Source organism: Peromyscus eremicus, chromosome X, assembly GCF_949786415.1.
Source record: "Peromyscus eremicus chromosome X, PerEre_H2_v1, whole genome shotgun sequence".
In the NCBI taxonomy this organism is placed as follows: domain Eukaryota; kingdom Metazoa; phylum Chordata; class Mammalia; order Rodentia; family Cricetidae; genus Peromyscus; species Peromyscus eremicus.
The window spans coordinates 120,851,987-120,865,546 of record NC_081439.1 but is presented as its reverse complement, the minus strand read 5'-3'; positions in this window follow the sequence as shown (position 1 = coordinate 120,865,546).

Sequence of the window (13,560 nt, the reverse complement as noted above, 5' to 3'; positions counted from 1 at the left end):
GGTAAAAGATCTTGGATTGTATAAAAGTGGAGAAAGGAAGATTAGTATTAGTATGCATGCATTAGTGCTTTCCTCTCTGTTCCTGACTATGAATGCAATGTGACTAACTGCTTCAAGTTTTGGCTGATGTGACAATGATCAACTGTGAGCCTAATAAACAGCTTCATGCTTAAGGCTCCTTTGTCAGAGCATTTTATTATAGCAATTAGAAAATAAGAAAATAGCAAACATATGAACAAAAGAATAAATATATGTAAGCATGTTAATGACTGTAAAGAATATTTGACTTCATGTATTACTCACAAATGCTGAACAAATGTCATCTTTCAGAAAGATGTGAAAGGTAAGTGTAACAGGTTTCAGAGATCTTCTTTCTGAGATGAAGACACTAAGGCAAAGTTGTTATGTAAAATGCTAAAGAGTCTAGGCATAAACAGTAATGTGTCAACTTGAATCTTTGCTTTCTGAGATACTTCTCCTATAGAATTGAACCATCATTTAAGGTTTATTTGCATTGCATTTATGCAAATGAAAAGCTTTGGTAACTTTTTTTGGATAGTTACAGTAAAGGGAAATGTATTTAATTTTTGGTGAGGTTAAGGACATGGGATTTAATCCAAACATTTAATTTGATGTTGTAGTTCACTGATACATTGGATTTCATTATGACTTTAACACAGAAACATATTGACTCTATTCCTATATTCAACAAATAGAAATACAACAATTAAAATGTTTTCAATAATATACATTGACAATCTAGAAAATTACAGCTTTTACCAAAAATTAAAGGGATATTAAATCTGATTAGGTAACAGAAGAGAGTATTTAATAAAGGCTCTCTCATAAGCTCTGAATTGTTTTGAATAAGAAAAAGTATGTTTTTCTATTACATTGAGGATAAAATGATAAGTGATAAGAGGATGATATGTTAAAGGCATGGTGAACTTTAGGCATGGGAATTATTTTTCTAGAGAATTTAAATAAAAGATGTTTAAATGAATTTTATTTTTCTTCTTGCCTTGTGGAAGATTCCAGTATGAAATTCTAAAAATAATGAAAATAATATATAAACACCCGTGTATTAGTAGAATCAAAGAAATATATTTTATTTGAATGGAGAGCATTATACAAAATATTCAAGCTATTCTGATGTGAATCAATCCTACATGATTCACTTGCCCAAACTCTGAAAATTTGGTTTCCAAATAGTTAGTCAAATTGGTAGGAAATAATCAGTAGAATTAGCCATTCCCTTGTCATTCTGGTGAAGCCTTTGTATGTAGATATTATGGCAATAAGAGATGAGTATTTAAGTATCAATTTAATTAATATTGTAATAGAGCATGTAAAATGTTCATACTTTGGGTTTAAAATAAATAAATAAATCTAACTAAACTAGTACAAGGAACACTACTATTTAATAATAGTCATTCATTGACTCTATCTGTATTATATATGTATATATATATGACTGTGTTGTATAAAATGTTTTCAAATTTATATATATATATGTGTTTGTACTTATATATCCATTTATACAATACATATTGAATAGATAAGGAGAAAGTGGACAGCCTTGCCTTGTTCCTGATTTTAATGGGATTGCTTTGAGTTTGTCTCAATTTAATTTGATGTGGGCTGTTGGCTTGCAGTATACAGCTTTTATTATGCTTAGGTATGTTCCTTGTATCCCGATCTCTCCAAGACTTTTATCATGAAAGAAGGTTGGGTTTTGTCAAAGACATTTTCAGCATCTAAAGGGATGATTGTGTGGTTATTTTCCTTTCAGTTTGTTCATATGGTGGATTACATTGACAGATTTTCATATGTTGAACTATTCCTGCATCACTGAGATGAAGCCCATTTAATCATGGTGGATGGTCTTTTTTATATGTTCTTGGATTTGGTTTGCCAGTATTTTATTGAGTATTTTTGCATCAATGTTCATGAGGAAAATTTGTCTGTAATTCTCTTTATTTGTGTGGTTTGGGTAACAGGGTAAATGTGGCCTCATAAAAAGAATTTGGCAATTTTCCTTCTGTTTCTATTGTGTGGAAAAATTTGAGGAGTAATTGTATTAGCTCCTTAGAAAGCCTGGTATAAATGTGTGCTGAAATCAACTGACCCTGAGCTTTTCTTGGTAGGAAGACTTTTAATGACTGTTGCTATTCCCTTAGGGGATATGAGTCTGTTTAAATCGTTTATCTGATTTTGGTTTAATTTTGGTATGTGATATCTATCAAGAAATTTGTCCATTTCTTTTAGATTTTCCAATTTTGTGGACTACAGGTTTTTAAAGTATGACCTAATAGTTATCTGAATTTCCTCCATGTTCATTGTTATGTCCCCCTTTTTGTTTCTGAATTTGTTAATTTGAATAGTCTCTCTGTGTCTTTTAGTTAACTTGGATAAGGGTTTGTATATCTTGTTGATATTCTCCAATAACCAACACTTTGTTTCATTGATTCTTTGTTTCTATTTTATTGATATCAGTACTCAATTTGATTATTTCCTGCCATCTACTCCTCCTGGGTGAGTTTGTTTCTTTTTGTTCTAGAGCTTTCAGGTATGCTGTTAAGTCACTAGTATGAAATTTCTCCAAACTCTTTATGAAGGCACTTAGTGCTATGAACTTTCGGCTTAGCACTGCTTTCATAGTACCCTCTTGTATTCTGTTGGTGATGCTTGCATCTGCAGTTCCTGTTTGTTTACCCAAACTTTCCGTTTGCAGAATTCCCTCAGTTTGTGTTTTCTTTATTGCTTCTATTTCTATTTTCAGGTTTGAACAGTTTTATTTGTTTCTGCTAACTGTTTGTTTTTTTCTTGATATTCTTTAAGAGATTTATTGATTTCCTTCAAATTATTGGTTGTCTTTTCCTCCATTTCTTTAAGGGATTTTTTTTTCATTTCCTTTTTAAGGATTTTTATCATCTTCCTAAAGTTATTTTAAGGCTCTTTTCTTGTGCTTCAGCCATGTTTTATTGTTCAGTTCTTTCTGTCATAGGATAGCTGGGTTCTAATTGTTGCATATTGCCCTTTCTGTTATTGATTGTTTTCTTACACTGGTAGTTATCTAGATTTGAGATGAATATATTCTAGGTGTTGATTCCTTTGTTTGTCTTTGTTGCATGGGTGTTTTGTTCCTTGGTTTCTATTTCCCCTCTGGTCTTCTAGCCTAAGTGGCCAAGGGTTCTTGTGACTGGTGAGTCTTTAGGTCCAGTAGAGTGCCTTCGGTGGGGTTTGAGGGGCCTTAAGTTACTTGATCCAGTCTGGCCTCTGGTAAAGCCAAAATCTTCTCGGATCTCCAGATTGAGCCTGGTCTCCAATAAAGCCTGAATCTTCTTCTGAGATACTTAGGACCAGGATGGTCTCCAGTAGAGGTCCTGGGACTGTTTTTCCGAATGGTGTGGACTGTACATGTGCCTATGCCTTGACTGTATGTGGTCCTATGGTATCTGTTCTTCTAACTGATGAGGACTCTGTCTAGGACTATAGAATCTTCTGGAGTTCTGGGAAAGGTCTGGCCACAAAAAGGACAATGAGCTGGGGAGGGGGTGGGCAGCTCTATGTGTCTTGAGGGAGCAGAATACAGGGGTGGCCAATGTTCATCTAGCAGGCAGGTCATTCACCAGCTTGTCTACTGGTGAAGGCTACAGCAGAACAGTGGGATTCCTCTGGAGTTGGGTGTAGACCCTTCAGTAGTCCAAGAGCTGAGGTGTGGGTGGCAGAAGGTTCACTAACCAGTTGTAGCTGGTGTGGTATGCACCTCAGTGGAGAATTCTGCTGGGATTGGTGGCAGGACCCAGCAGCAGCATGGCTAGGGCAGAGCTGGGATGCCATTGACTTGGGGAATGGTCACAGGGGAGAGAATCCAGAGAGGGGTACAGTTCCACTGGCAAGGGGGTCACTCACTCATTGTGACTTGTAATGCACTGGAACTGAGTTCAGATCCTAACACACCCTCTGGCTCATATCACCTCTTGTAGCTAGAGTTTTCCTGCCTGGCCCACAGTCAGGACAAATCTCTCTCACCTGCCAGTCCCACAGCCGCTCAGACCCAACCAAGTAAACACAGAGACTTATAGTGCTTACAAACTATATGGCCATGACAGGCTTCTTGCTAACTGTTCTTATATCTTAAATTAAGCCATTTCCATTAATCTATACCTTGCCACATGGCTCGTGGCTTACTGGCATCTTCACATGCTGTTTGTCATCGTGGCGGCTGGCAGTGTCTCTTTCTGCCTTCCTGTTCTTTCTTTTCTCCTCTCTGTTAGTCCCGCCTATACTTCCTGCCCAGCCACTGGCCAATCAGTGTTTTATTTATTGACCAATCAGAGCAACACATTTGACATACAGACCATCCCAGAGCAACCTCTAACTTCAGTTCCAGTGAGAAATGACAGAAACAGCCAGCTGCCTGGAGAATCACCAGAGGTTTCTCTGCAATGTTTGAGCATCATCTTTGGCCTACAGGCTTAACATATATGACTGACTCATTTGAAAAGCAGGATTTTCTAAAGAGCTTTCCTTGTTATAAAAGTAGATTGGTGCTGCCAGGAGTACTGGTAATTTAAACGTCTTACATTTTATATGCCATAATATCAATTCCATTATAATTAGGAACAATAAGGATGTTTAATGCTGTCTAGAGTATATTGCATGGATCACTACACTGCATAATTCTCAAATGGATACCATGTCCATTAATAGCCTCAAATTAAATTCAAAGTATATTAAAACAATTTTTAATTATGAAAATGTTTTGTCAAAAATAATCTCAAACAAAACTGAAATCAACCTGGACCACATCTTTCCAACCAAGAGCATGAAAATTATCAGTTTGCTACTACTTTGGATTAATTTTATTCCTTTAGATTTTCTACTGCCAAGTCCACTATTATTAATGCTCTAGGCTTCTGTGGCCTCCAATGCATAATGACTTGTCATTGTCCTGGGATATATGCCAATTCCTTAAGTAGCCTAGAGCAACAGTTATCAATGTTTTCTTATACAAATCATCCTACTTCCTTTTTAACTTTCCTCATTCAGATATAGCATGGGATAAATGAATAGTTTTCTTCCCCATTTATTTGAGCAATACTTGAACTTTGCTACTCAATATCATTAAGACCAGTTGTTCTCATTTAATATAATGTATTACAGGCTACAAGTGAAGTCAAGTAAATGACATATTCCTGCAGCATCTTTGCATTAAATAATCAGCCTCAACCCAAAGTCTTTTGAGGTCAATGTTATTGTGCAGATTTAATTAGCTCATTTAGGCTACAATTGCTTCATATTGTGCTCAAAATGATCAAGATTATGGATTTCAGGTTGCAGACATAAAGGAGAATCTGAAAGTCTTATTTGAAAAAAAAATAACTGTATTAGAGATGCACAAATTGGGCAAAATCCATATTTCTGTCTTATTTCCATATACAGTTAGTTTCTTTTGTCTCAAATGAATAACTGTTCAACTAGTTTTATACTTCTACATATGTTTGTTTGCTGTCAAAATGAATGGGGTCTTTGCCAAGATCTCATACAAGTTATTGCCATATGCTTCCTGCAAAAGGTACTTCAAAAGAAGTGTCTTGTCATTCCCAGTGAAGGCATTTAAAGGAAAAAAATGATAACAAAAAATACCTAGAGATATTTTATGTCCAGCTCACGGAACTGGAACAAACCAAATTAAAATGCTATGTGTTTATCTCTAGATTGAGTCTATGATAATCTTCTGGGGAATAAAGGGTGAGATTTGGGCTGTAATATCAGCAATGACTTTTATAAGTTTTCATTTCATAACCTATTTTATGTTTGTCAGATAATATATCTTCTCTGATATGAATAAGTAGGAATGTGACCTGATGTAGCTCTTTAAATCATAGTTTAAATTATGTGTGTGGCACTCTGGAATATTTTTATATCATTAGAAATTTGTGATTATGTGTACCAGTGCACAATCTTGTATTTATAACAACTTATGTGGTAAGGAAAGAATGCATAGTTTTCATTTTCTTTGCAGGGAAATGTCAATGTATAAAAAAATAGATATGTCAAATACTGCTGTATTGCTGTCATCTGAATCCTTCCTCATCTCACAAATGAGGTAGTCCCTAATTTTCTTTCTGGTCTTGGAAGTTTTACCTAGGGGCATAAGTATGCTAGGAAAGTGCTCTACTAGTGAGCTACGTTCCTATACTTTCCCTGTTTTTATAGTGTCCCTCATTTTCAAGGACTTAAATACTTTGAGAGGTTTTTTTTTTGTTTGTTTTTTTGAGAAGTTTTTAATATGCGTTGTACTAAATAAGAGATTCTCTAAATTCTTAGGCTAAGATTCAAAGTAATTGAAAGCACCTCCGAACTTTTCCTTATTTAGCTTAGTATCCCTCTTTTCAGTTTTACTAATTTATTAACCAAAGCCTTTAACATTTTTTTGTATTTCTAAGTTTACATATACACTGAGATGTCCACATTTGTATATTCAGTTTTGTTTAGTAAAAAAAAAAAAAAAAAAAAAAAGAAAAATTAGTTGATTCTTTGGGCCATTTTCTTGTGGGATCTTGATTCCTCTGGCTCCTACAATCCTTCTGTGCCCCCTTCTGCAGGATACTCTGAGCTCTACATAATACTTGGCTGTGGGGCTCTGCATCTGCTCCCATCAGCTGCTGGATGAAGGCTTTTAAGTCTTAAAATAAGGGGGTGTGCCTAGTTTTATTAAAACTTGACAGGCAGGCTGGGCGGTGGTGGCATATGCCTTTAATCCCACCACTCAGGAGGCAGAGCCAGGTGGATCTCTGTGAGTTCGAGGCCAGCCTGGGCTACCAAGTGAGTTCCAGGAAAGGCACAAAGCTACACAGAGAAACCCTGTCTCGAAAAAACAAAAACAAAAACAAACAAAAAAAAAACTTGGCAGGCCATGTTTGGTTGCTATCCCTGGGAGGGCTTGCCTTTTCCAAAGGAAAGGAAGAGGAGTGGATCTGGTGGTGCGGGGGGACTTGGAAAGAGGACCGAGGGGAAAATGTGGTCAGGATGCAATATATGAGAGAAGAATAAAATTTTTAAATGAAGTTAAAAATTAGTATGCCTGAACAAAACTTTTTATCTTTTCAGCAAAGCTCAATGCTTCTATATGTATTGTTACTTTTAAATGCCAGGTTCTTTATTTTGGTTGTTGAAATCTCAAACTTGAATTCATTTGGCCTCATATATATTAAGGCCTAACAAAGACTGTTGACTGTTTTTACCCTATCATTGTCCACCAATATTTATAGGTTTGAAATGGAAAATAATGATAACATGGCTTTATACTGAACATATAGATTTTTATTTTGTCATTATTTATAAAAAAGATATAATTACTATCTATATAACATTTACAATGCATTAGATATTGAAAGTAATCAAGATAATTTAAAGTATATGGCAAAATAAGTGAAGGTCAAATGCAAATAAAATGATACCATTTTGCCCAAAGAATTTAAGGATCTCCAGAGTCTGATTGCTATGGATATCTGTATGCTGTGTATGTGTTGCTCTGATTGGTTAATAAATAAAGTGCTGATTGGATAGTAGCCAGGCAGGAAGTATAGGTGGGACAAAGAGGGAGAAGAATTCTGGGAACAGGAAGTTTGAGTCAGGAGATGCTGCCAGCCGCCTCTACCATGAGAAGTAAGATGTAAAGTACTGGTAAGCCACAAGCCACATAGCAATTTATAGATTAATAGAAATGGGTTAATTGAAGATGTAAGATGTAGCTAGCAAGAAGCCTGCCACAGCCATACAGTTTATAAGTAATATAAGTCTCTGTATGTTTACTTGGGTCTAAGTGGGACTGGAGAAAACTCCAACTACATCTGATAACTTCTGAAGGTCCTTCAACCAACTCCTTGAAGATCTAGATAATGGTTTGTCCTTCCTCCACCTAGGTAGCTATCACACTAATACACCACAATCATCATCCTAACTTCATTAGTTTCCGCAGAGATCTCACTAGATTTTTCCCTACAGTTCCCTACCCAGTCAACAATATACTAGATGTGTCGGCATTTATGAAAAGTGAGATGATACATTATGTGTTCTTATATAGTGGCTCTTTCTTAGCATAATGGTTTTAAGGACTACCCATGTTCCTATTTGATTTGTTCCTTTGCCAAGTAATATATTGTTATATAGCATACTATGATTTATTCATTAATTCTTTCATTTGATGAACATTTGAATATTTACAACGGCCATACAGAATGCTTCAGTGAATAGTTTCGTACAAGAGTTTGTTTGCTTACTCTTTTTACTTTATCTTGGGTTTACATCTATATGTAGGATTAATGGATATGGTAAGACCATATTTAACCTTTTTAGGAACTGCCAGAATTTTTCCTAAAGTAATGTATATTTGTTTTTTCTTCAACAGTAAAAAGGGTTTGATTTTAGTCTAGTAATTATTGATGTACAATATCCAATTGCTCCTAATTTAAGAAATGGAACAATGGCTCACTGACAATATATGATAAAACCTTTCTTCCTTTGGACAACCAGTAAACACTGTATAATAAATTGAATTATGTCTTTACAGTTCCATTGTCACAGAACTATTTCATCATTTTTGAAATTTTTATTCATCTGCATACTAGTGAATTACACACAATGTCATTTTAAAGCTATTCATTTACTTAGTGAAATTATTCTCATGTCTTTTTTGCTTTTCCTCTACTTGGCTTATTATTATTTCATCTTTTAAAGTCATTTGTATCAAACACCAGAAATGTATTTGTCAATAACATATATTATAAGCAGTTTTGCATTTTCAAAGAGAATAGCATTTTCTATATTCAAAAATATTCTAGAATTTTTTATTAGTTCTTTAAGAATTTCATAGTGCATTTTGATATTTTTTATCTACTCTCAAATTTCTGCCAGATCCATCCCACCTTTCTTAGACACACAGCTTTTTTTCCTCTTGAAAAAAAATCTATTTAGTCCCATTTTGTGCTTCCCATATACTCTTGATTGTGTGGCCATCCACTGAAGCATGATCAGCTTGTGAGTGATCATACTCTAAGACACCTGATTCACTCTTTCCTAACAACTATCAGTTGTCAATAGCTCCTCATCCAGAGGTAAAACTCCATGCTCACCTCCCTTATCGATGTGGAGACTTGTTTTCATTACACATTCAACAGGTCTTGTGAATGGTGTCACAATCTTTGTTGTGTTGTATGTGTAACTGTCTTTTTATGCCTGGAAAAAAAGCCTGTTTCATTGTAATAAGTATCTAACACCTCCTGCTCTTACATCATTATTTTCTCCCTTACAAAATGATTATGTTAGGAAGACTATGATACAGAGATCCCATTTAAGAATGAGTACTCCCTAGTCTCTAATTCTCTGTACCTTTATCAGTTGATGGTCTCTCCATGACTTGTAAAAAAATAAAGATTCTTTGATGACTGCTGGGAGATGCATTAACATATTTGCATAACAGTAAATTATTAAGTGTTGGTTTACTACTTCGTACATTTGCAGAATAATAGCAACAGATTGTCCCCTAGGGATGATGACCTGTCTATTCGCAGGTTCTTGTTCTCATAATGGTGTCAAACATGAGTTTTATGTTGTGGAGCTGAACAAAGACCCAGTCAGAAAGTGCTCAGTTACTCCCATAATTTTTATGCCACTATCAATCCAATGAGTATATCTTTCCAGGCAAGACATTATAACAGGATAGTTCAATGAGCCATAGTATGATATGTTGAACAAAGTAATTTCAAATAAACTAAATATAAATACCATGATTTAGAAACACTGATTTCTTTTTCACTAAAGCAGACCAGAAATGCCAGGTATTATGATAGTTGAACTTAGCCAATCCGAATATCACTTCTGATTATGACTATGTCAAAATATGAGATGTATTTTAAGCCAAGTTAAAAACAAGTGAATCTGCCTTTAAAAGTATTTTAATTATCTTAAGTCAAATAAAATAAATAATACACTACAATTGAAAATATAATAATTCTAAGAGTACTTGGTAAAATGTATGTCCCTATCAAATATGTTTAATCATACAGTAGATTTCAAAATCAAACTGCCAACTGTTTATCAAGCATTTTTAGGAGTGCTTATAATATTTTAACCTAGAAATTCAAATTAATTTCAATAAATTATTAATATGATGAAGATTAAATGAATATCCAAAATACAAGCTTTTTTGATAAGTCATGAGTATATAATGACTTCTGGATTCATTGGGTTTATAATCTAATGGAGAAAGAGGTATATGAAATACAAAATAAATCACACAAATGAATTTAAATTAATAGCAGCAATTTGTCATGAAAAAAAAACTTATAGGAGTGTTAGAAAAACTTAATAAAGAAGTACCTGTCATCTAGCTGAGGAGCAAGCAAAGCTTATCAGTAACGGTTACAATGCAGTTAACACCTGAAAGGAATCATCAGAAATTAGGGGAGTGGACTGTAAATGTGAAGATGGATGAAGGAAATAAAAGTCTATTGGTTTATTTAAAGTATCATGGACTGTATTTTAGAAACAAACTTGTAAGAGTGCTTTGTCATAGTGTAGAAGGCTATTAAGTCTGCTCCCTTTAAACAATTGTGGAGATTCATGACCTCCACTTTGTCCTTTTCTGCTCCTCCCATAAAATATCTGATGTGTTTTTCTTTTGGTTTTCAAACAAAATCCTTTACACTAAATTACAAATATTTATTAGCTTGAAGTTACTAATTATCTTTTTTTTCCCTCTCCCTTTGAATGTCTGACATAAAAGAAACAAGCATGGCTAAATTACTAAAGCTATCATACCATCCCTTCTCTATAATAGGAAGAAAAAGTAATATGTCATCTTCTTAATCTTTTCAGTATCATGTTTCAAGAATGTAAAGTATTACTGAAAGAAAGGTCAACAATGATGACAGTTGCTGGATGAGATGATAAATATCATAAAAACAGAGAGATCCTCAAGGTAATTTAGCTCACTCTTTTTGTTAAATGGCCTCCTATTTCTTATTTCCTATTCTTTATGTAGGATACATTGCAGTATGAAAGGTTCACATGTTCCCTGATAACTAACATTGACAACAGGATGTGAATGTGAGATATGGTGATGTGAAATTGGTTTCATACATTGATAACAAATATATCCTTTCTTAATACCTTAAAAATGCTTTCCTTTTTATTTCTGTGTGGGACTGAGAAAGAAGGACAAAGACAGGTTGAAAAATTCTGGATATCGTTTTGGAAATACATAGAATTGGAAATTATACAATCTGGGATGTCTGTCTGTTTTATATATATATATATATATATATATATATATGTTTTATATATAGAAGATGATATATGATGAGAATAGATTACATAGAAGGAACAAAGTTAGATTGACATATCTATGTCATACATACATACATGCATACATACATGCATACATACATACAAATGTACTTGCATAATATCTTTAAGTATGAATTACTACAAAGTAAAATTTGATGGAATGTGCTGTGGATATCGCTCTGTATAAATAAAATTCTGATTGGCCAGTAACCAGGCAGGAAGTTTAGGCAGGACAAGCAGAGAAGAGAATTCTGGGAACAGGAAGACTGAGTCAGGAGACCCTGCCGGTCGCTGCCATGAGTATCAACATGTAAGATACCGGTAAGCCACGAGCCATATGGCAAGGTATAGATTTATAGAAATGGGTTAATTTAAGCTGTAAAAACTAGATAAAAAGAAGCCTGCCATGGCCATACAGTTTGTAAGCAGTATAAGTCTCTGTGTATTTACTCAGTTGGGTCTGAGTGGCTGTGGGACTGGCAGGTGAGAGAGATTTGTCCTGACCATGTGCCAGGCAAGACTGGAGAAAACTTCAGCTACAGGAATGATGTTAATAGGTTATATGCACTAATAAATCTCATTACTAGTTAATATATCACAAGGCATTTACAAAATGTTATAACCCCTTGGAAAAAACTATAATCATTTAGGAAATTTTATCATACACAACCAATTTGTATGCTAATAATTACATAGCATATCCTTCCTGGGAAATACAAAAGAAAGTTGTTCATTCTATACAGCGATGTTATAGATTTGTAATAACGGAGACATAATCCATGATGTGCTTAATAAGTCTTCTGAAGCAAGTAGTATGAGCATATTTTATTGTTATATCTACATTTAGCTGGGTTATCTATAATAATCATTAGTTTTATTTTACTTTTATTTAACAAATTCATTTAACATGTGCTATCTATTAGGTGCTATTCTGTTCACTTTATAGATATAAACAAAATTAATCATTTCAAGAGTTCTCTGAAGTGAAACTGCTATAATTCATAGATTACAAATGAGAACATTAATACTCAAAGAGGTTTAAGTAAGTTTTCCAGAGTCACAGATATGATAAGTGGTATCATCAAGATTCAAATGTAGTCAGTCAGATCCCAGTGTGCTGACTTTTAACTTCTAATAGAAATGCCTAATATTACATTCAATTATCATCCCCTGGTAAAATCAGAAAAAAATGAATCATCACACCTCTACCCAGTGTTTTCTGCCTGAGAAACGCGATCTGATATGATTAACAACTCCCTGTGAATGTTTGACTTGTTATACAATAAATTCCTAAAAGCCAGTATTCATTTTGGGTTGAGCTGATTGAATACCATTTAGAGGAAATGTCATGTTTTTTATTCTTGTTATCAGTATTTTATTTTTAGACTAAATAAGCATACACTGATGGGAGAAAAAAAGCTTAAGATTGCAGACTATGCACACAAGTCAACCCCTGGCCCTTGAACGTGCTGTTTCTCCTCATCGTATTTCTCTTTAGAGGCTTGCTTCCTGTTTAACTTTTTAAGTCCACACCCCCACCCACACAGTGAATTCCTTAAAGAGCCTTTTTTAATTCCATGCTTGAAAACCACTCACAAATATACAGATACACAAAAAGGGTACACACACACACACACACACACACACACACACACACACACACACACTTCTTCATGTTGCTAGTTGATATGTTCACTAGTTCATTTTATTCTTTTTATTCCTTTCCCTAATATAACTTCCCTAGTGTATACTCATCTCTATCTTCTCACTCTCTAAGCACATCAGTACTTCATCATAACTATGTTTCTAAATAATGGCTTGAAAGAGAGAGGAGTAAGATTTCACAGGACAGTACGGGCTCTTGCTGGCTGCAATAAAAGAGTCAGACCACTGGTATGGAACAGAAGTACCTCTGTTAAATGATGAGTGTGTGAACATTCATTTTCTTTACAAGTTCACACTCAAGAGAGATAGCCCACACAATCACTGAATCAGAGCATTTGAGGTCAAACTGCCTTCTAAAAGACAAGCTGCCCATCTTCTTAACTTCTCTACTTTCCCCTTAAGTCTTTTCCTCCTTAAAAAAATAAAAGAAAACAACAATAACAAAAAAACAGATAGTTCTCTACTTTCTTTTCATAATCATATAAACTGTTAATATCCATTGTAGAAATGCAACCACTTTTCTGTGTAGCCTGAGTC